We start from the raw sequence: 25,222 nt of genomic DNA on the forward strand, positions 1-25,222 counted from the left end.
TTCCACCATCACCACCCCTTTACCTCATGGATCCCTACTTGTTGCTGTTAATGCAACCTCTCTAAACAGCAACATCCCTCATGCCTATGGCCTTGTCAGTATTGAACACTATCTCTCCCAATGCCCTTCAGACTCCAAATCTGCCTCCTCATTCATTGTACACCTTACCAACTAAACTGATGAAAACAAATCGCAATATCAAGAAATAATTAATGTAGAATAATGAAATTTTTGAAATATATCTGTCTAGGTAACATATTTAAGCAATTATCATTGTAAGTTCACAGTTTAATGTAGGCACGAGAAAAGCCATTGCAAATGCAAAGTTCTGGTACATTAATAACTGGTGTAACTGCCAGAACATTGAATGCAAGCTTGCAAACATGCATGTATTGTCATTCAGGTGCTGGATGTAAGTTTGGGGATGGTGTTCCATGGCTTTTGCACATGGTTCACCACTACAGGGATGATTAATACGGGTTGTGGATGACACTGATGATGCCATCTGAAGGTGTCTCATACATGCTCAATTGGAGACAGCTCTGGCGATGGCGCAGGCCAAGGCAACATGTCAGCACACTGTACAGCATGTTGGGTTACAGCAGCAGTATGTGGACAAGCGTTATCTTGTTGAGAGAAATATGCTGCTATGGCCACGCCACCTGTGAAAGCAGCTGTCATGTACTAACTCTGCTACAAACAAAGCACAGCCTTTTATGTTGGTATGACTACCAACGACCTGTCCATCAGGAAGAATGGCCACTGCCAAACTGTTGGCAAGAACACAGTTGGGCACTCTGTGGCACAACATGCTTAATTTCAATAGCTGCTTCACAATCTGAGCCATTTGGATCCTTCCCTTCACTGCCAGTTTCTCTGAATTATGCAGACTGGAATTGTCCCTACAATGCATCCTCCACTCCTGTAATCATCCTGGCTTCAAACTCGGGGAACCTACTGTCCCCACACCCTCCAACCAACAGTTCCCCTTCCTCCATCCTGTCACCTCCTCCCAATTCATGTCCCCACGCCACCTTTAATGCATGCCGCTTCCCATTCGCTGCTACAATCATGCCAGCCCATATATGTGCCACCATTCCCAACTACATTCATAGCCAGCAAACCAGCCACCTTCTTCCAAGCTGTTAACCACCCACCCCCAATCCTCCTCCCTGCTTCCTGCCTCCTCCTCCGTCTGTCCAACCCATCAGATATAACCCCCACCACAACCAGTCCACTTGCTACAAAATAACATTGGTACTGTTAGTCAACTCTGAAAGCTAGCAATTTTCCTTTCTTTTGTGTGTGCCTATCAACAACTCAACACTTCTGATTTTCGGTGAGTGGTCTCATTTATTCCTAAAGTATTTACACACTACATATTTTCTCATTCATCAATTTGTGGGGTGTAAAAATAAGACCAGCCACATTTATTGTGATGTCTTGCCTGATAATGTGACCCACCTCTCATGATTACATTACAGCATGTGTCAATTGGCGAGTTCTTGAACTGACCCGAGTTGGCCATTATGGTTGGTTGTACTTACGTGTACATTTGGAAATCACTCGACAGTAATGGAAACAAAATAAATGATAATTTTACTTCATAATAACAGCCAGTGTGGTAAAATGTTATCATTCACACTTATACTTACTTTATCTGTCCCTGGGGTTATATTGTGTTCAGACAGGTAAATTATCTTCTCAGATATTTATACAGCTTCTGAATAAACAATTACGTTATCTACCTCATTTTGTGATTCACCTATCTATTGTGATGAAATAAGCTATTGCCAGTATTCAGTGGTTTCTTATACACTTTTTATACTGCTTAACTGTAGATAATTAATTATCAGGACACTGGAGATCATTAATTATTAGGCTCCAAATTCATGTGATGGTAAGCCCCCAATGCATCTCTGCAAGAAGCAGCAAGCTGGGAACACCAACTCCACCGGAGTATAGCTGCCGAAGGGAACTACTTTGAAGAAGACAATGTTGTTGTTTGAAAAAAATAAATAAATATTGGTAACTAAAAACTTCAGTATATAAAAAAATGATCTCATTACTTTTCTCTCACACCTGGTAGATCTTAAGGTATGCATTTTAAAGCTCATGTTTACTAGACTTTTTTTTACTTTGAATGATCACTCCTGTCATACCCCATTCCTTCTGGGCCACCCTGTATACTAAATTGTTTTCACATCTATGAATAAATAAAAATTCTTTTAAAAATTAATCAACTTCCATTTCAAAAAATTATCATCTGAACAGAACACTTTGATATAACAAACAAATTAAAGTGGTCATCGACCTGAAAGTCGCACTGAAACTCCACAATGCATAACTAGGCACCATCCTACTGGAAGTGGTGTGTTTTTTTTAACTCTTTCACAGAGTTAATTATGAGGTAAAAACAATGTTCTTCGAGGTGTGTGACAAAATATTGTCAAGTTCTCACAGTCCACCATAATGTGGCTAACACTTTAATTTCAGAACAATTCAGAGTATAGCTTTATATTTTTCATATACAAGAACCACTGCCAGATCTGAATAAGTGCGAGAGAAAAAGAAAAAGGAAAAACAATAATCCCATATGACAAGGTTTTGAGAAAAGTGTGAACCTTTGGATTTGTGGGCTGACACCTACCCAAGAACAACACAAGTCCAGCTAACACACACACACAGACACACACACACACACACACACACACACACACACACACACACACACGCACCTGGGGCAATGTAGCTGCAAAAGTTTGTGTGTGTACTCTACAATTCTGAAAAGGGATTAATCCAAAATTCTTGTTTATATACCTTATGACGACTCAATGCCTCAACTATTAGGAGATATTACAGTGAAATAAACACCCTTAGCTGCTTACAGGCGTTGACATACATCAACAGGGACAGATGAAAATGTGTGTCCCGACCGGGACTCAAACCCGGGATCTCCTGCTTACATGGCAGACGCTCTATCCATCTGAGCCACCGAGGACACAGAGGATAGCGCGACTGCAGGGATTTATCTCTGGCATGCCTCCTGCGAAACTCACATTCTCTCAACGTCTTGTCCCGCACTTCATTCGTAGTGACCCCGCCCATTATACTCATTACTCGCGGCGCGTTGCTGATCCCCGTACGAGTTCGGGCACTGTTTGTGCATTCACACAGAAGAAGAAGATGGTCAAGTGGCCGGTGAGCCTTAACTATATATATACTAAGATGGTATCTGTTCTTTCAGACCTGTCCGAAAGAACAGACACCATCTTAGTATATATTAGGAGATACACTGAATTTAATTAAAGAAAGGAGAAGATATACATATTTAGGAAGTGAAGCAAGCAACAAGAACTACACACATCTAAATAATGAGACTTATAGAAAGTGCACAATGATGAAGCAAGAACAGCTTCGGGAGAAGTGCAGTTATACTATGGAATCATCTGCAATTATGGGAAAGATACATGCCACATGTAGAAAAATTAAAGAAATCTTTGGGAAAAAGAGAAGCAACTGTATGAATGTCAAGAACTCAGAAAGAAATATATTAAAGCATTAAATCAATGAAAAAACTTAGCAGATAATATTATGGAAAGGGAAGAAGGCAATGATGATAAGATGGCAGATTTGATGATGTGAGAAGAATTTGACAGAGCAATGAAAGATTTAAGTTGAACCAAGACACCAAGGGGAGATGACATTCCCTCAGAGTTATTGAGATGCTTGAGAGAACCAACCAGGACAGAACTATTCCATTTGCTCACCAAGATACATGAAACACATGATATACACTCACTCAGAGTTCAAAAAGATGTGAAGGTTGGTAGATGATGACTTGGGGGAAGATCAATTTTGGTTCCCGAAAAATGTAGCGCATATGAGGGAATTCATGTCCCTATGACTTATCTTAGAAGATAGAGTGAATTAAGAGAAACATATATTTACAGCATTCACATGTTTAGAGAAAGCTTTTGACGATGTTGACTGAGATACACTCTCTGAAATTTTGAGCACAACAGGGCTATAATATAGGAAGTAAAAGGTTATTTACAACTTGTACAGAAACCAAACTGCAGTACTAGGAGTTCAAGGACATGAATAGGCATTTTATTCAATCTGTGCATTAAAAAAGCAGTAAACAAAACCAAGCAGAAATATGCAAAGGGAATTTAAGTTCTGAAAGAAGAAATATAAACACTGAACTTTGCCATGACATAGCAGTTGTGTCAGAGACAGCAAATGACTTTGAACATCAATTAATGGAGTGGATTTTGTCTTTAAAATAGGATGGAAAATCAACACCAATACAAGTAAAACAAGGGTAATGAAATGCAGTTGAATTAAATCAGGTGACACTCAGAAAGTTATACTAAAAGCAATTGATGAGTGTTACTATTTCGAGAGGAAAGTAAGCGTTGATGGCAGTAATAAAGAAGATATTAACTTCTTGTACCATAGGTCCATAGCCTGTATAAATTGATGAAAGGACATAATTTGAATTACAACCTGCACAAGAAATAGAACAATGAAGTAATTATGCTACTTATTTCAGTGGTCATAGTTTGTTGAAAGATGATGATGGGTTACAAGTCTTGTATCTGAGGGAATACAAACTACTCCAACATGTCTAGATACACTGACCCATTTACTGTGTTTTCTGCAAAGAAGAACAGTCCAACAATCCTGTTGTGCATTAGCCCACACCAGACATTCAGCTGAGGGCTATCATTGAACATCTTCATGATAGCATGTGGATGTTGGGAGGCCCAAATCTGAAAATCCTGCTGATTAACCATTCCTGATATATGAAAGGTCATCTCATCCGAGAATAAACATATTCCCAAAAAGCTGGTATTCACATCAATGCGCTGCAGCTTATTTGTAGCAATTGTTGTCAGCATGTTTTGTCATTCGGCATCAAATGTTGCAAGATTTGCACACTGTAAGCATACAAATGAAGTAGCTGTTGTACTACAAATTGCAGTGTTGCTTGGGGTACATTAATTTGCCTAGATGGCTGCCAAATTGACTTCTGAGAAGCACTTGTCTGATGTCCTCCACTCCTGCTTGCACGCTCTGCTGTGGAGTTGCCATTTTCACTTCCTGCGATCACGCTGCACTCTGGTGACGATAGCACGTCTGATACAGGAATATACACTGTCTAATCACATTAATGCGACCACCTCTCAAGAGCCTGACTAGCCACCTTTTGTGGTGGGGACTGCTGCGAGACATGCAGGAAAACTGTCAATGAGGTTCTGGAAGGTACCAACAGCAATGTAGAGCCATGCCAACTCCAATGCTGTGAGCAGCTGTTCTAGATTTCTCAGTCGAGGATTTATGGCACGAACAGCCTGATCAATGTGGTCCCACAGATTCTTGACTGAGCTTAAATCTGGGTAGTTTGGTGGCCAGGGGAGTACAATAAACAAACACATCCTGGTGCTCTTCGAATCATGCATGTACATTAAGAGCTGTGTGATATGTCACATTGTCTTAGTGATAGACTAGTTGGATGGATGGATGGATGGATGGATGGATGGATGGATGGTTGGTTGGTTGGTTGGTTGGGGTGGGGTGGGGGAGAACCAGACAGCAAAGTCATCGACCCCATGATTGAAGGTGGCAGAAATTAAGGGAGAAACAACACAAACAGCACAGTCCAGTCATCAGGAAAGCGAAATGGCCATACAAAAAGGCAAAAGAAACATCGGGGTGACAAAAGGAGTAAAGAATTGGGGGGCGGGGGGGGGGGGGGGGGGGGTAGCAACAGTCGGGGTGCTACAAAAGCACTACACATGATGGGGCACCTGAAGCACTGCCGACCTATACCGATCCCTACACCATGATCCCAACATAATGGGGACAACACCAGGGGAAGAAGACGCAAGAAAAGGGGAGATAAAAAATGACACTAAAGACCAGATATAAATGTAGGGAAAAGAAGGAAGCAAACCTGGCCAGTGTGGAACAAAGGCTGAAGGCATCCCAAACCGACACCAACACTAACAAAGGGACTCCAATTTTGAAAAAAAATTCAAGTACTTAAATCTGGAAGGAAAAACCTAGGATGGACATAACACTTCAAGGGTCATCACCTGACACCTGGGACAAGAAAGGTGGGAGGGCATATATAGTGCAAAGAGCCACAAGATGGGGGCAACCCAGCAAAATACTCTGAGGAGGGCCACACAATTACAAATAAGGGGGGGGAGGGGTCCTCATTACGGAGTAAAAAAATCATGGGACAACCTGGTATGGCAGATGGCAGAGAACGGTAGATTCCCCCCAGCAGAAGAGGAGAGGCAGAGTGAAGAATGCCACGTGGTGGGAATCCCTTGACTGCACTGATGTGAGCAGCTGGAAGAAGAGATAATACAGGGACTATTTCTCTCTCTCTCTCTCTCTCTCTCTCTCTCTCACACACACACACACACACACACACACACTAAATGGTTGCAGAATTGCTGTGTGAGTAGTAGTTGGGAAAACAGAAAATCATTACATCTCCTGCACCAACTTCATCTGTTGGCAGGTTCGGAAGTGTGCAAGGAATTCCTATGCTCCATATGTATGTCATGCATGCCAGAAATGCTCTGGAGTTAACTGCGAATGATAAATGAATGGGAGTTGTAATAACTTGCAAAACAGTGGACAAAATTTCAGATGTTGCAACTCTATGGATGTTTATCATGCGTGATTTGTCATAAGCAGACTACAGAAAACTTAACCTCACGGCCAAATGAACTCACACACCACGCTGCAGCTCTTACAGCACTTAAAGGCTGAGTAGCCTACCCACAGCCAATAGGAAAACAAACACACCACTCCTTGTAGATGCAGCAGTGCACAATCTTTGCCCATGATAAACTAGGCCAAATGTTTCTACCATAGCTGCTTCAGAGGCAGGCCATGCCAATGCAGATCACCAAGTTCCTGTATGAGAAACACGAGTGGCAGCCATTTTTGGGCGAAGGGGGAGCTTGCCAACAACAGTAACTCTACCAACAACTGTAAAGTCTAGTAGTGCCAGATAAAGCCACCAAGCTGACATTTGTAGTTGACACTGGGTCGGACTTATGAGTACTCCCACAATATCTCTCATAGCAATGGACATCATGCAACAACTTTGATCTCATTGCAACAAATGGTTCCCCCTTAGCAAACGACAGCTGGGTGACGTTAAGCCTTACCTCAGTTTGCTGGGAGCCTTTGAGTCACACTTTACCATCACTGAAAACATTTGACCAACCACAGGCCAGGATTTTTTGTCCTTTTACTATATCATACTTTATGTGTGGCATAGTCGTGTACTGACCCAAACAACTTCAGTAATATCGGTTGGCCAGCGAGTTCAGAGCAGTGATCCAACTGCACTTCCACATTTTCGCTTCTAAATGGAGTATCTGCCTATGACATGCCCAGTGAGTTTACCAGACTCCACATGCCATTCCTCAACTATGCACCAACCCCGAACTACAACTGGCCTTCCTATCTTGTCTAGACCCTGGCATATTGGTCCCAACAACCTGCAGAATACCAAGGTGGGATTTGACACAGTGGTTCAGGCTGGCACATTACTGCCCTCTGAAAGTACATGGACGTCTCCACTGCAGTTGGTTGCAAAGAAGGTAGTTGGTTGGCACCTGTGTAGTGATTATACAGAACTGAATGCTCAGACGATTCCAGACCATTACCCACTGCACCACATTGGAGATTTCACATGTCACCTTTCCAGCCATACAGTATTTCCCACAGTGGAGCTCGTCAAGGCTACAACCAGATCTCAATGGCCCCAGAGCATACACATGAAATGGCTACCAAAGCATGGTTTAGACTTATGTTATTCTACTCCTCTCATGTAGAAAAATGAGACATTCAAAACATGCCTGATGAACCAGGCAACATGTGGGCAGGGATATAGTTGGGGAGATGGTAGGGAGGCAAAGTAGAGGGGGGGGGGGGAGGGATTAGTGGGGAGGCGAAGAGGGGGGGACGTGGGACATAGTGAGATTGAAGTGGGGGGGGACAGGGAGGCAAAGTGGGAGAACATGGTTAGGTGAAGTGAGGGGAACGTAGGACGTAGGGAAGCGAAGCAGCGAGGGGGGGGGGGGGATGTGAGGAGCCAATGCGGGCAGGACGCGTGGAGGCAATGTGGGGAGGGGGCATGGGGAGGCAATGTGGAGGGGGGGTGACGTGGGGAGGCAATGCGGGGGAGGGGGGAGGCATAGCGGGGGGGGGGGGATGTGGGGAGGCATAGCGGGGGGGGGGGAGGGACATGGTGAGGCAATGCGGGGGAGGCGAGGCGAGGCGAGGCGAGAGGAGGCAAAGTGGGGGGGAGAGGGGGGATGTATGGGAAACAGAGGGGCAAGTGGGGAGAATGCAGGGGAAGCGGGACAGTTGAAACTTAATGACTATCCTTGTACATGGGTGGTTTGCAGGTTTTCCAGAATTGGCATTTCAGGGATTGAATCTATTATTCTCTGAAAAAATGTTGGCTTTAGGTTAGCAATTCAAACCCTGTATACTGCCAAGCTGGCTAGCAGCTAAGGTGCAGAAGTTGTCCAACAGTGTTCCTGAGGTTCACTCCTTAACTACTGCAGTGACAGTATCTTCAACAAATCTGAGAATAGTACCTATGTAAACACTGTGCAAATGACATGTCCTGTACATACCCTATATGTTGGCAGCTGACTTCTTAGATCTACATAATTCGCCATCTGTTGCTGGCAGTTCTTCATTTCTACTGGTTTTCTAGCAATTCTGCATTGAGCTATATGGTAGTGATGTCCGAGATGCTGTACTCAGATATACTGTGGTGATGTCCAAGATGGAAACAGTTAATGAAAGTGGTAATTACATCATGGAAATGATAAAAACTGGTGCTTGTATACTGAAGATAAAAACAAGCTACTAGTGTAGTAAGACATTTGCAAATTTATGGACTCTATTTTTAAATGTTTACAATATTGTTACAGAATATCAGCTCCTAGCTTCTTGTCTTGAAGCACATGAGGACAGATATTTTCTTCACTCTTCATTTTTATAATTTCTTTTTCAGGAAATTGTACATGAATTTAATTTAAGATACATTCAATTTAACTGCAAATGTTCCATTTAATTCCTCACTCCAGTATACTCAATGCTTATTCAGTCCAAAGAGACTTTTTACCTTGGGAAAATCAAACTATTTCTGCTTCTTATCACTGCTGTAATTCATGTGGGTGCCAATAGACTTTTTTGTAAGGAAACCCTTTGGTCTGTAATCACTTTGTAGAAGTTGTGGCCACTTGGCAATCTCTCACTACCACCATGGTACCTTAACACTACTTGAAGTTGTGCAGTGTCCCAGCTCTGAAACAGAAACTGTGCATGTGATCCTTTGAACACTGCTTACACTGGCACTATGCAGTGCCTGGAAGTGACTGGCAGTGGGCTATTTGGAGGGAAAAAGAGAGGGAAATGTTTGGCTAAAATAGCTTTGAATGTCAATCTAAGTAAATTTATCTGTGGTCTTGTATGTTTCTCTCATGAGTAATTGTCTGACCAACAACTCAAGATTACTTCTAGAATGTGCAATTAATAAAATTTCACATGAATATTTGTCCCTGTCTCCTATTCTACACACCGATCTCCAGTTTACATTTGTTAATTTGAGAACTCTCCTATTACTACTGAACAATCAAGGAATTTTCTGGAGTCCTCAGAAATGCTCCACCACTTTGAATATTAATGTGGATAGCTGATAGATACTTCCTGTTGCTGTGATGCTTATCGCCATGGAAATTACTTCTCCTCTTGATTCTACATTTATAAGAAATTACCAGGTTTGTCATGGCAATAAACTTGCTGCTATCACCACTGCTATCCATATTATCTTCTTCATAATGTTCTATTTGGAATTTAATTTTTTCTGCTACTTATTTCTGGTCTCAGCCAGTTTGTCCAAAGTAATCTATGTGCATTAATATAATTTTTTGTGACTGTAACTCTACGACCTTACACTAAATGTTTTCCTTTTTCTTACCTGAAAGGTCATGTATTCCTCTCCATAAGAGATACAGGTGATCAACTCTTGACTCTGTAGGGCACTTCACCTAACTTTATATCTCCCAACAGATACGGATTTCTCTAATCTAAAATAGCCTAAGCTGCACACAAATGTATTTTGCCACCTGAATAATTGATTTCTGTGTGTATAGCTTTGTATCTATTCTAGAAGACCTTGGAGTTCAAAACCTGATCATGCAATGATTAAAAAAGTATGAACCTGAAATAACAACAGAATCTATGGAGCCTGGGGTTTAAGTCTAACAACTGGCACCAAACCCAATATGCAGGTAACACTAGGGCTGATGCTAAAATTATGACGCATGCTTCAACACTGTTAGTGATGGTAGCCATCTTCAACACTTCAACCAGCCACTGAAAGGAATCGAGAATGACCTTCAAACCCACAGTACAAAAGTCATTGGTACTGATGTGATCCATAACCTGCAGCTAATGGCACCATGTAAGTTCCACAGCTGTTGACAGAGCCTCCTCCACTTACCAGTACAAAGACTCCCTGCAAATCTAGTGATTATACACAATATGTCCTCCTTAAACTGACTGCTATTTACCCTTGGGCACATCTAACAGAGAATCTCCCAATAATGAGCAGTCTCATCCTCTGTTTGACCCCCAACCTTGCAAGATCAGTTCAAATTCCAAGTAACAACTCATGCTTGACCAAAAAGTCAACATCTCATACTTGTTAACCCTTAAGCGTGCATGCCGATTTTCATAATACAAGCAGGTGCATGCCGTACTTAGTACACATGTAAGCAATGTCTGTCTTTATGTTACCAAGGTAAACATATATGAGCATAATCACAGTTTAATCTTAGTTTAATTGATAAATTAAGTTTAATTTATAAATGATACAATAAACTTTCATTATCTTGCTCTGTTGCCACGTACAAGTGTTACCTCACAGCAATGACACGCTTGGAGCATTAACAACGCAGTTGTATTGGATCCCAGCCAAACACTTATTCAACTTCCAATTATCTAGTAGACAACTGCCTCATTATGAGATTGGCTGCTTGCTCAGAATCTGTGGAATTTTCTTGCATGGTTCATAAATTTTTCTCATCTAGCTTACTCTTTGTTTTATATTACTGCTGTCTAGTTGGGTGTATGACAACACAATTTATCACTGTGTTACCTGAAGCAATAATGAAGGAATATGTACAGGCTTGCAATTGTAAAACAAAAATGGAATGGTACAAGACAATATTATACGAGGTTGGTGCACTTTATGCATAGGTGTGCCCGGTCAAAGTGTTAAGGAGCACAGGGACAGCCCTCTGGCCATTACTACAGTTGCATTCTACTCATCAGTGTGTTATGACCTCGTCACTGTCTACCACTTATCCTCTGACTGAAATGGCCATTCCACACGGCCAAGTTTGATGAAAGGCACTGCAGTGTCGGGGATCACCAGCTATACCAGACGCTCCAAATGGGACATTGCAACAAGCATCCCGTCACCACTGCAGTAATCTGATGTTTGTTAACTTTGGTCAATACAGCTTTCAGGTGTTTGTGGGCTGAGACCAATTCCCTCTGCATTTGCCATAAAACTATTACACTTCCAAAGTGTCTTGCACTATCAGAAAGAACTAACAATGTAAAATAATCAGAAGGACTGACAATGTGCAATAAAGCAAATTAACCTAAACACTAAGCACAAACTTAGTACTTCAGTAGCTATAAGTGGTGCTGCTGTTATGTTTACCACAAAAAGATTGCACATTACCATCTTACAGAATGTGGAAGAACTATATGTAGCACCTCAATATGACTATTCTGTATCATTTTAATAATTCTTATTAGAGGTGTTTAGATTGTTACATTTGCCAACACAGGAAAGTCTCAAATAGCATTAAAATCGAAAGGTTATATGGTGGCAGCAGTTTTAGGACAGCAAGAGAAGCAATCTGATATAAAACCATTGAGATCAAGAAATAAAGATAGAAATGAAATTACAGAAATAAACTAAATCTTCCAAAGGCATTTCTTTGTCAACAGTACACAAACTGAGTCAGACTTTCTTTTGGATACAAAATTAACCTACACTTGCATTTCCCTACAACAGCAATAGTAAGTGAAATAAACGATTAACAAATAAAATTAGGCTGCAACTGAAAATCCTTATGCAGCAACAAGATTGTAAGACATCAACAGTGCCATGATGCAATATGGGTATAGCCTGAAGATGGCCCGAAAGCTGATATAGGCCTATTGCTACAGAATCACCTACAACAATAAAACAACATCAACTATAGCAGCATTCTGGTTCAGTACTATTATTACAATGCCATTATAAAAAAATTTAACTAAATAAGTGAAATGTAATGACTCTCATGTCTATGACCAGATATTGGAAGTTTGTGGACACAACATTGGCAGCCTATTTCACTGACTATGCAACATAAACTTTCAGGAAAGCTTTTGTGTGTCATACAGTACTCTATCAGTATCAGTAAATTACCACACATACAATATACGGTCTGGATCATATTCGGTCAAAAAGTACACCAGATTGGAAGTGAGTTGCAACAGAGCCAGCTACAGGCAGGCAAGAGTATTATGCACTGCGAAGCAAAACACGGCCAACAGGTGTTGCAAAGCAGAGCCAGCTGGGAGCGGAATAGCAACATTCAGCACTACAATAAGCCTATGACAGCACTGAAGCCTTTCCTCACTTTCCACCATGGAGGTGTTTACAGTATGTGCGTTAAGCCTTAAATGAACATAGTCTGGAGTGTATAAGTACTCAGTCATTTACATACTAAAATATTCTCGTCTCAGTATCACAGCCTACACCACATCCTGGAATGCAGCACAGGATTCACTGTTCAACTACAAGACAGGACACCCTGGCCTGAGTCACAAGAACAGCCACTGCCAGAGCAGAAAGCAACTTGCTCGCTGGAGGGATGTCACAGTCACCCCCACGGTATTATCATCTGCACTGCCATGCTGTCATCAAGGTCACAGCCGGAGATGTCACTGACAGTGGCATTCAAGTGACTCCACACTCGGCCCCAATCTTTGCACTGTCAGCAATGCCAAATGTCTAATGTTTCACATGAGAGACAACTGGGTGCCTCCACCAAGCTTTTCCTGATGTACTACAGCCAATGGCCACTGTAAAGAAGTTAATTAAACAAATTCACTGTTGTCCTGATGTCTCATTCCATTCTCCATGGATGACAATCAAAGGGTTATCTAACACTGATGTCATACCACTGATGTCACCTTAGAGAAACATCTGAACCTACAGCCTACGGTATGGTGAGTTCAAAAATTATGATTGTATTTAGGTCATGGACAAAAGGTCTGAAGATCATGTATTTTGTAAAGCACATTGTATTGTGAGTAGGGAGCCCAGGAATTTGTCTAGTTTTAGAGGTAATGGAAGTCATGATTGGTTAGTGCCTGTTAGACGAACACAGTGTAACTTTGAGGTCCACTCAGTGCCATGTATGGAATCAGTTCCAGTAAAATGTTATACATATAATTGTTGGGGGCATATGGCTAGGCAATGCCGGGTGTCGAGATGGCTTTTAGTGTATTTAGTTTTCTTGTCTTGTGAGTGTTAGTTTTCTAAATAAGTGTTGTCAAGGACAAAGCTTCGACATAACCAGAGACACAAGGTGTGTCAGAGCCAGAAGCAGTAAGCACATTGTTAGAAATGTAACACAATTAACTGTGGAGAATACAGAATTGTGCAGGTTGATAGAATCATGGTTTTTACAACAGGGTGTAGATTTGTAAGTTGCAAATATAATTGCTCCTTCTTCTGGTATGGCGACTGCGGGGATGCAGGCCTTTGTGGGAGACCTTGGTGCTCAGATGGAGGGTTGGTTTGATAAGGAGTTACTAAGTGTTGGGAAATTGATATTAGCAGGGGAAGCTGAAACTTATGTAGGGTACACAGAAGTTCTTAAGGGAGCCACAACATTTAAGGAATTTGAAGAAGGGTTAATTCAGAGATATATGAAACAAAATAGTACCAGACACTATATGGAACAATTAGGGGTAATAACTAAGAGAAATACAGAAACTGTGGAAAAATTTGTGGATACAATGAGGAAAATTATTGGATGTATCTATGAATCAGGACAGGATGCTCCAGTCAATGAAATTATTTTGCAAGAAGGTGAGCAGAGGGACTCTATGCTTTTTTTAAGAGTGTTGCATGTGGAAAAATCAAGACATGTATGGAGAATGGGTCTGGTGAATTTGCACATAGCAGTGTAGTTAGCCATAGACCATGAGGAAATCGATTTGTTGACTGGAATCCAGGGAAACAGACTGTGTTTGCAGCTGGTATGAAATGTTTCAGGTGTGGACAAATGGGGTATGTGAGGAGGCAGTGACACCAGCCTCACTGTGATGTGAATAAAGTAAGGGGAAGCGGTAGTTTTAGAAGTGGAGGGCTGGGAAAAATTAAGTGTTAAAAGCCAATGGAAACCCCAGGTCCACTGGTCATTCCCAGTAAGATTGAATGCTAAGGAATCATCTGCAGAAGTGGATTGTGCAATAAGAGGAAGAGCAAGAAAAGAGGGTTGCAGGACATTATTGGACACAGGGGCACATGTGTCAGCCACCAGTATAATCTGGTGAAACATAAGAAATGGGACCCACCACAGTACAGATCACATGGAGTGGGGGATAAAGATGTCATACCATTAGGATTGATGGACGTAGACTTTTGCCTGGATATGGTTCAATTTAAACAATGTACAGAGATTGTGCCACATGAGTTACGACATGATTCTAGGATTAGATTTCTCATATCAGCATTGTGCCATAATTGACCTTTGGCAACATAGGGTGGAACTTGATGGAAAAATCTTTCAGTTAGGTGAAGCCATTGCCGGTGTAGCAATGTCATGAGGGAAGTCTTGTCACAAAAGCCGACCAGCTTAATATGCGAACGATCACACTAAGACTTGATTTGCACGATTGTGTATCTAAGGGTACTGGAACCTCATTTTGGGTCAATGTTGAGTCTAACTTGCTGGTAGGAATTTTGTGTGTGGTGGAACTGTTAGAAGAGAATGAAGTATTAAGTCAGATGGGTTGGTTAATTAAAAGCAGTATTGCACATGTACAAGAAATAAAGGGTGAAAAGGAGGTACCTGTTTCTATAGATAATTTTAGCACAGAAGACATAGGACTAACACAGGAGTTGTTAATCACTAATATGGATATCATGGAGGAAAAAGAATAGGGCACGAGGAGTGTCAGCCATGGACAATGGCTGGATGCTATTGAAACTACATTATGAGGAAAGTAAAAGGGAAGCAATAGGGAACAGATGGAAAAATTACTTTTGGAATTTAAGGATTTACTTTTTACAAAAGGGCCATTACCAGCTACACTTATTACACAGCACCGCATACCAATGGGAAATGATTCACCAGTCTACTGCATATCATACAGAACACCTAGGTACTTGCAGCCAATTCTGGAGGAATTCATAAATCAACAGCTGGAAGATGGAATAATTGAAGAAAGTAATAGTGCATGAGTGGATGGGAATAGTCATCGTGCCAAGAAAATCAATGGATATAACACAAAAATATAGGTTTTATTTTGATTAGAGACATCTACATTCAAAAACCGTAATGGACGTGTACTCTTTGCCAAACATCACAAAAACCTTAGATCATTTAGGGCAATGTAAATATTTTTCAGCAATGGATCTTAAGAGTGGTTATCACTAGATAGAGCCTGCACTACAGGATGGACTGAAAACAGCATTTTCGGCACCCTGGGGACAATACCAATTCAGCAGGACGCCATTTGGATTAAAAAATGAATCTGCAACATTTCAGAGATTGTTACATGGAGTACTCAGGGGTTTAAAACCATGGCAATGGTTAGCGTATTTCGATGACATAAACGTTTATGGGAGTTATATGGAATAACATATGCAGTGGTTAAAGGAAGTATCCCTAATGTTAAAAGCAGTGAAGTTAACACTGAGTACAGGAAATTGTAAATCTGTAATTGGAGAGGCAGCATACCTAGCTCACTTCATTAGTAAAGATGGAGGTAAGACAGACCCAAATTAATTTGAGCTGTAAGTGAATTTCCTGTGTCACAATCTGTAAAGAAGGTGCAATCTTTCTTAGGAGTTGTGAACTACTACTGCTGGTTCATAAGAGGACCTGCAGATATTGCCAAACCATTGACAATTGTTAAAAAAGGGTACTAAATTTGTGTGGTCAGGAGAATGCCAGCATGCTTTTGAGGGGATAAAAGAAGCTTTAACATCAAGTCTGATATCGGTATTTCTGGATTTTAACAGAGAATTTGTTTTGTTATAAGAGGTAGAAGGCACAGAACAGCCGGTAGCTTACGCATCAAGACAACTAAATACTGCAGAAAGAAAGTATTCCAAGATGGAGAAAGAGATGTTAAGCCTTGTGTGTGGAATCACATATTTGAAATGTTATCTGTAGTGTGAAAAGTTTAGAGTAATAACAGATCATGCGGCATTTGGTTGTCGGGGTTAAAGGATCCTTCTAGTAGGTTGATGTGATGGGCAGTAAGACTAAGTGAATTTGATTTCAAAGTCACACACAAACCTGGAAAGAGGCACAGAAATGTGGATGGCTTAAGTAACAAAGTAGCAGTATGACACATTGGGGGTAATGAGCATAAGGAACGGAAAACTGTACAGTGTGGAGATTGCAAATGTAAGCAGTATTTTAAGCAATCACAGTTTTGTATGCAGGATGGGTTGCTATGCAGAGAAACCAAGTTTGGGGCCACAGGTAGTGGTACACGGGAAGCTAAGGAATAGAGTGCTACATGAAGCTCAAGATCACATATCAGTGGGTCATAGAGGTTGCAGATCTACCAATAGAAGAGCAGCAGAAAGGTATTGGTGGAGGAATAAACAGACTGACATAAACCAGTATGTGTGGAATTACATACAGTGCACACAGAGAGTGGATTTGTGTCAAACCAGAGTACCACTGCAAAGGTTACCTGAAGCATCAGAACAATTGGAATTTCTGGAGGTTGCTGTTTTAGGTCCATTCAATAAAACACCTGCAAGTAATAAGTACATACTCACAATCATAGATCATTTTTCAAGATACATGGCAATGGTCCCAATGCGAAACTAGCAAGCAGCACCAGTGGGAAAAGCACTTGTGAATAATTGGACACTGAAGTTTAGATTGCCTGAAACAATAGCAACAGATGAGGGAACAAACTTCATGCCAGATATGTTCAAGGAATTGTGTAAGTTAATGAATGTGAAGAAGTTACAGATGAATCTTCTCCATTTACATACCAATGGATAAACTGAAAGAGTGCATATGACAATTGGGAAGATGCTTCATACTACATTGATTCACGTCACAGCAACTGGGATGTCCATTTTGAAGCATGTCATCTCTGCCTATAATTCAAAACAACATATGAATACAGGATTATTGCCCTATGAAGTAGTATATGGTCGTAAAATGCCATCACCATTTGACATATTGAAAATGAAGAAAGGGACGATTGGAGAGTCTGTTAAGGAATTTGCCACAGTGATTAGGGAAATTTGAAATAAGCGTATGGAGGGCAAATACATGAGCACTGGAGAAACAGGAAGAAGCAGTGGGCCATATGGCAATAATGCCACAGTATAAGATTGGTCACTGGGTGATGCTATCAACTTTGTACACACCGAATGTAAAGACGAAGTTTTTTTGCAAAGAATCAAGAACCATTCCAACTGGTAGAGACTATGTCACCAGTAAATGTCAAGATTCAATTGCCGAGAAGAATTTCAACTGTGCATGTAGGATGGCTGAAATATTTTTCAAGGGAGTCCAGAAGTTATTCCAGGGTTAAGATATGTGGACCAGAAAGGGAGAGTGAGGAGAAAAATATCGGAAGATACACAAAGGCTTGTGAATGAAACAGTACATGTGGGAGATGCGTAATGAGGTGAGAAGATTGGAAGAAGCATCTGACAAATTCTGTCAGGGAATGGAAAGGCACAGGATACACAAAGGGAGTGCCAGGGTGTATGAGTGAGTACACGGAGTGTATGAGAAATTAAGGAAGGAGATGACCCAGGTACTGGCAGTTATCCCACATACGCACAGGAAGGGGCTTGTGTTATGTGTTGCAAAGCAGAGCCAGATGGATGCAGTACAGCAATAGCCAATGCTGCAATAAGCTAGTGGAAGGACAGAAGCCTTTCCTTACTTGCCACCACAGAAGTGTTTAGAGTACGTGCCTTAAGCCCTAAACAAACATAGTCTGGAGTGTACTCAGCCATTTGTGTACTAAAATATTCTCATCTCTGTATCGCAGCCTACACCACAAGCCTTTGACAGCCCCAGTGACATCCTGGAATGCAGTATGGTGTCCACTGTTCAACCACAGGATATGGCAGCCTGCCCCGAGTAACAAGACCAGCCGCTGCCACAGCAGATAGCTGCCCACTCGCTAGAGGGAAGTCATGGCTGCCCCTGCGATAGTGTCAGCTGCACTGCCACACTGTCATCAAGGTTGCAGCCAGAGACATTGCTGACAGTGGTATTTGAGTGACACCATGCTTGGCCCCACTCTTTGCGCTTCCAGCAATGCCGAACGTCTACTGTTTTGCATGAGAGGCAACTGGGTGCTTTCACCAAGCCGTTCCTGATGTACTACGGCTGACGACCAGAATAAAGAAGTTAATAGCGGCTTTCTTAACAATAATATACAACTGTCCACTTGACAAAAGGTTTGGTCCTAAAGACTGGAAAGTAGTACAGGTCACACCAATATTCAAGAAAGGAAATAGGAATAACCCATTGAATTACAGACCCATATCACTGACCTCTTTTTGCAGTAGGATTTTGGAGCATATACTGTACTCGAACATTATGAATCACCTTGAAGAAAATGACTTATTGATACATAACCAACACGGATTCAGAAAATATCATTCTTGTGCAACACAGCTAGCTCTTTATTCCCATGAAGTAATGAGTGCTGTCAACAAGGGATTTCAGATCGATTCCATATTCCTAGATTTCCAGAAGGCTTTTGATACCGTTCCTCAAAAGTGACTATTAATCAAATTGCGTGCATGTGGAGTATCATCTCAGTTGTGTGACTGGATTCGTGATTTCCTCTCAGAGAGGTCACAGTTCGTAGTGATAGACAGTAAATCATTGAGTAGAACAGAAGTGATATCTGGCAGTCTGCAAGGTAGTGTCATAGACCCTCTGCTGTTCCTGATTTATATAAATGGTGATAATCTGGGCAGCCCCCTTAGATTGTTCGCAGATGACGCTGTAATTTACCGTCTAGTAAAATCATCAGACGATCAATTCCAATTACAAAATGATCTAGAGAGAATTTCTGTATGGTGCAAAAAGTGGCAATCAGCATTAAACAAAGAAAAGTGTGAGGTCATCCACACGGGTACTAAAAGAAATCCGATAAATTTTGTGTATACGATAAATTACGCAAATGTAAGGGCTGTCAATTCAACTAAATACCTAGGAATTACAATTACAAACAACTTAAATTGGAAAGACCACATAGATAATACTACATCTACATCTACATTTATACTCCACAAGCCACCCAACGGTGTGTGGCGGAGGGCACTTTACGTGCCACTGTCATTACCTCCCTTTCCTGTTCCAGTTGCGTATGCTTCGCAGGAAGAACGGCTGCCGGAAAGCCTCCGTGCATGCTCGAATCTCTCTAATTTTACATTCGTGATCTCCTCGGGAGGTATAAGTAGGATGAACCAATATATTCCATACCTCATCCAGAAATGCACCCTCTCGAAACCTGGACAGCAAACTACACCGCGATGCAGAGCGCCTCTCTTGCAGAGTCTAATACTTGAGTTTGCTAAACATCTCCGTAACGCTATCACGCTTACCAAATAACCCTGTGACGAAACGCGCCGCTCTTCTTTGGATCTTCTCTATCTCCTCTGTCAACCCGACCTGGTACAGATCCCACACTGATGAATAATATTCAAGTATAGGTCAAACGAGTGTTTTGTAAGCCACCTCCTTTGTTGATGGACTACATTTTCTAAGGACTCTCCCAATGAATCTCAACCTGGCACCTGCCTTACCAGCAATTAATTTTATATGATCATTCCACTTCAAATCGCTCTGCTCGCATACTCCCAGATATTTTACAGAAGTAACTGCTAACAGTGTTTGTTCCGCTATCATATACTCATACAATAAAGGATCCTTCTTTCTATGTATTCGCAATACATTACATTTGTCTATGTTAAGGGTCAGTTGCCACTCCCTGCACCAAGTGCCTATCCACTGCAGATCTTCCTGCATTTCGCTGCAATTTTCTAATGCTGCAACTTCTCTGTATACTACAGCATCATCTGCGAAAAGCCGCATGGAATTTCCGACACTATCTACTAGGTCATTTATATATACACTCCTGGAAATTGAAATAAGAACACCGTGAATTCATTGTCCCAGGAAGGGGAAACTTTATTGACACATTCCTGGGGTCAGATACATCACATGATCACACTGACAGAACCACAGGCACATAGACATAGGCAACAGAGCATGCACAATGTCGGCACTAGTACAGTGTATATCCACCTTTCGAAGCAATGCAGGCTGTTATTCTCCCATGGAGACGATCGTAGAGATGCTGGATGTAGTCCGGTGGAACGGCTTGCCATGCCATTTCCACCTGGCGCCTCAGTTGGACCAGCGTTTGTGCTGGACGTGCAGACCACGTGAGACGACGCTTCATCCAGTCCCAAACATGCACAATGGGGGACAGATCCGGAGATCTTGCTGGCCAGGGTAGTTGACTTACACCTTCTAGAGCACGTTGGGTGGCACGGGATACATGCGGACGTGCATTGTCCTGTTGGAACAGCAAGTTCCCTTGCCAGTCTAGGAATGGTAGAACGATGGGTTCGATGACGGTTTGGATGTACCGTGCACTATTCAGTGTCCCCTCGACGATCACCAGTGGTGTACGGCCAGTGTAGGAGATCGCTCCCCACACCATGATGTCGGGTGTTGGCCCTGTGTGCCTCGGTCGTATGCAGTCCTGATTGTGGCGCTCACCTGCACGGCGCCAAACACGCATACAACCATCATTGGCACCAAGGCAGAAGCGACTCTCATCGCTGAAGACGACACGTCTCCATTCGTCCCTCCATTCACGCCTGTCGCGACACCACTGGAGGCGGGCTGCACGATGTTGGGGCGTGAGCGGAAGACGGCCTAACGGTGTGCGGGACCGTAGCCCAGCTTCATGGAGACGGTTGCGAATGGTCCTCGCCGATACCCCAGGAGCAACAGTGTCCCTAATTTGCTGGGAAGTGGCGGTGCGGTCCCCTACGGCACTGCGTAGGATCCTACGGTCTTGGCATGCATCCGTGCGTCGCTGCGGTCCGGTCCCAGGTCGACGGGCACGTGCACCTTCCGCCGACCACTGGCGACAACATCGATGTACTGTGGAGACCTCACGCCCCACGTGTTGAGCAATTCGGCGGTACGTCCACCCGGCCTCCCGCATGCCCACTATACGCCCTCGCTCAAAGTCCGTCAACTGCACATACGGTTCACGTCCACGCTGTCGCGGCATGCTACCAGTGTTAAAGACTGCGATGGAGCTCCGTATGCCACGGCAAACCGGCTGACACTGATGGCGGCGGTGCACAAATGCTGCGCAGCTAGCGCCATTCGACGGCCAACACCGCGGTTCCTGGTGTGTCCGCTGTGCCGTGCGTGTGATCATTGCTTGTACAGCCCTCTCGCAGTGTCTGGAGCAAGTATGGTGGGTCTGACACACCGGTGTCAATGTGTTCTTTTTTCCATTTCCAGGAGTGTATATTGTGAAAAGCAATGGTCCCATAACACTCCCCTGTGGCACGCCAGAGGTTATTTAACATCTGTAGACGTCTCTCCATTGAGAACAATATGCTGTTTTCTGTTTGCTAAAAACTCTTCAATCCAGCCACACAGCTGGTCTGATATGCCGTAGGCTCTTACTTTGTTTATCAGGCGAGTAAAACTGAAGTGATATCATGTGTTCCCCAGGGAATCGTCCTGGGACCTCTGCTGTTCCTGATCTATATAAATGACCTGGGTGACAATCTGAGCAGTTCTCTTAGGTTGTTCGCAGATGATGCTGTAATTTACCGTCTAGTAAGGTCATCCGAAGACCAGTATCAGTTGCAAAGCGATTTAGAAAAGATTGCTGTATGGTGTGGCAGGTGGCAGTTGACGCTAAATAACGAAAAGTGTGAGGTGATCCACATGGGTTCCAAAAGAAATCTGCTGGAATTCGATTACTCAATAAATAGTACAATTCTCAAGGCTGTCAATTCAACTAAGAACCTGGGTGTTAAAATTACGAATAACTTCAGTTGGAAAGACCACATAGATAATATTGTGGGGAAGGTGAGCCAAAGGTTGCGTTTCATTGGCAGGACACTTAGACGATGCAACAAGGCTACTAAAGAGACAGCTTACACTACACTCGTCCATCCTCTGTTAGAATATTGCTGCGCAGTGTCGGATCCTTACCACGTGGGGTTGACTGAGGACATCGAAAGGGTGCAAAAAGGGCAGCTCATTTTGTATTATCAGGTAATAGGGGAGAGAGTGTGGCAGATAGATACACGAGTTGAGATGGAAGTCATTAAAGCAAAGACGTTTTTCGTCGCGGCAAGATCTATTTACAAAATTTCAGTCACCAACTTTCTCTTCCAAATGCGAAAATATTTTGTTGAGCCTAACCTACATAGGTAAAATAAGAGAAATCAGAGCTCGTACAGAAAGGTTTAGGTGTTCGTTTTTCCCGCGTGCTGTTCGGGAGTGGAATGGTAGAGAGATAGTTGATTGTGGTTCGATGAACCCTCTGCCAAGCACTTAAATGTAAATTTCAGAGTAATCATGTAAATGTAGATGTAGAACTGTATCGAACGCCTTCCGGAAGTCAAGGAAAATGGCATCTACCTAGGAGCCTGTATCTAATATTTTCTGGGTCTAATGAACAAATAAAGCGAATTGGGTCTCACATGAACGCTGTTTCCGGAATCCGTGCTTACTCCTACAGGGTAGATTCTGGGCTTCCAGAAATGACATGATATGTGAGCAAAAAACATGTTCTAAAATTCTACAACAGATTGATGTCAGAGATATAGGTCTATAGTTTTGTGCATCTGCTCGACGACCCTTCTTGAAGACTGGTACTATCTGTGCTCTTTTAAATACAATCATTTGGAACCTTCCGTTCCTCTGGAGACTTGTGGGACATGGCTGTTAGAAGTTCTTTTGCATACTCTGTGTAGAATCGAATTGGTATCCCGTCACGTCCAGTAGCCTTTCCTCTGTTGAGTGATTTCAGTTGCTTTTCTATTCCTTGGACACTTATTTTGATGTCAGCCATTTTTTCATTTGTGCGAGGATTTAGAGAAGGCAATGCAGTGCGGTCTTCCTCTGTGAAACAGCTTTGGAAAAAGGTGTGCAGTATTTCAGCTTTACGTGTGTCATCCTCTGTTTCAATGCCATCATCATCCCAGGGTGTCTGGATATGCTGTTTTGAGCCACTTACTGATTTAACATAAGACCAGAACTTCCTAGGATTTTCTGTCAAGTCGGTACATAGAATTTTACTTTCGAATTCACTGAACGCTTCACGCATAGCCCTCCTTACGCTAACTTTGACATCGTTTAGCTTCTGTTTGTGTGAGAGGTTTTGGTTGCGTTTAAACTTGCAGTGAAGCTCTCTTTGCTTTCGCAGTAGTTTCCTAACTTTGTTGTTGAACCACGGTGGGTTTTTCCTGTCCCTCACAGTTTTACTCGGCACGTACCTGTCTAAAATGCATTTTACAATTGCCTTCAACTTTTTCCATAAACACTCAACATTGTCAGTGTCAGAACAGAAATTTTCATTTTGATCTGTTAGATAGTCTGAAATCTGCCTTCTATTACTCTTGCTAAACAGATAAACCTTCCGCCCTTTTTTTATATTCCTATTAACTTCCATATTCAGAGATGCTGCAACGGCCTTATGATCACTGATTCCCTGTTCTGCACTTACAGAGTCAAAAAGTTCCGGTCTGTTTGTTATCAGTAGGTCCAAGATGTTACCTCCACGAGTCGGTTCTCTGTTTAATTGCTCGAGGTAATTTTCGGATAGTGCACTCAGTATAATGTCACTTGATGCTCTGTCCCTACCACCCGTCCTAAACATCTCAGTGTCCCAGTCTATATCTGGTAAATTGAAATCTCCACCTAAGACTATAACATGTAGAGAAAATTTATGTGAAATGTATTCCAGATTTTCTCACAGTTGTTCTGCCACTAATGCTGCTGAGTTGGGAGGTTAGTAAAAGGAGCCAATTATTAACCTAGCTCGGTTGTTGAGTGTAACCTCCACCCATAATAATTCACAGGAACTATCCACTTCCACTTCACTACAGGATAAACTACTACTAACAGCGACAAACACGCCACCACCGGTCGCATGCAATCTATCCTTTCTAAACACCGCCTGTGCCTTTGTAAAAATTTCGGCAGAATTTATCTCTGGCTTCAGCCAGCTTTCCGTACCTATAACGATTTCAGCTTCGGTGCTTTCTATCAGCACTTGAAGTTCCGGTACTTTACCAATGCAGCTCCGACAGTTTACAATTATAACACCGATTGCTGCTTGGTCCCCGCATGTCCTGACTTTGCCCCGCACCATTTGGGGCTGTTGCCCTTTCTGTACTTGCCTGAGGCCATCTAACCTAAAAAACCGCCCAGTCCATGCCACACAACCCCTGCTACCCGTGTAGCCGCCTGCTGTGTGTAGTGGACTCCTGACCTATCCAGCGGAACCCGAAACCCCACCACCCTATGGCGCAAGTCAAGGAATATGCAGACCACATGGTCGCAGAACCGTCTCAGCCTCTGATTCAGGTCCTCCACTCGGCTCTGTACCAAAGGTCCGCAGTCAGTCCTGTCGACGATGCTGCAGATGATGAGCTCTGCTTTCATCCTGCTAGCGAGACTGGCAGTCTTCACCAAATCAGATAACCGCCGGAAGCCAGAGAGGATTTCCTCCGATCCATAGCGACACACATCATTGGTGCCAACATGAGCCACCACATGCAGATGGGTGCACCCTGTGAGATACTCTGGGG

General features: G+C 42.6%; 1 protein-coding gene and 1 non-coding gene across 4 annotated transcripts in view; both read right to left on the reverse strand.

Moving 5' to 3' along the window:
• LOC126183412 (zinc finger protein 277) overlaps window positions 1-25,222 on the reverse strand; it is a 141,478-nt gene that overhangs the window by 16,336 nt on the left and 99,920 nt on the right. The gene's annotated exons all lie outside the window — the stretch shown is intronic.
• Trnat-ugu (transfer RNA threonine (anticodon UGU)) lies at window positions 2,928-3,002 on the reverse strand. Its single transcript has one exon. It is a non-coding gene; the product is annotated as a tRNA-Thr (tRNA).

The sequence above is a fragment of the Schistocerca cancellata genome, chromosome 4, assembly GCF_023864275.1.
Source record: "Schistocerca cancellata isolate TAMUIC-IGC-003103 chromosome 4, iqSchCanc2.1, whole genome shotgun sequence".
NCBI classification, from domain to species: domain Eukaryota; kingdom Metazoa; phylum Arthropoda; class Insecta; order Orthoptera; family Acrididae; genus Schistocerca; species Schistocerca cancellata.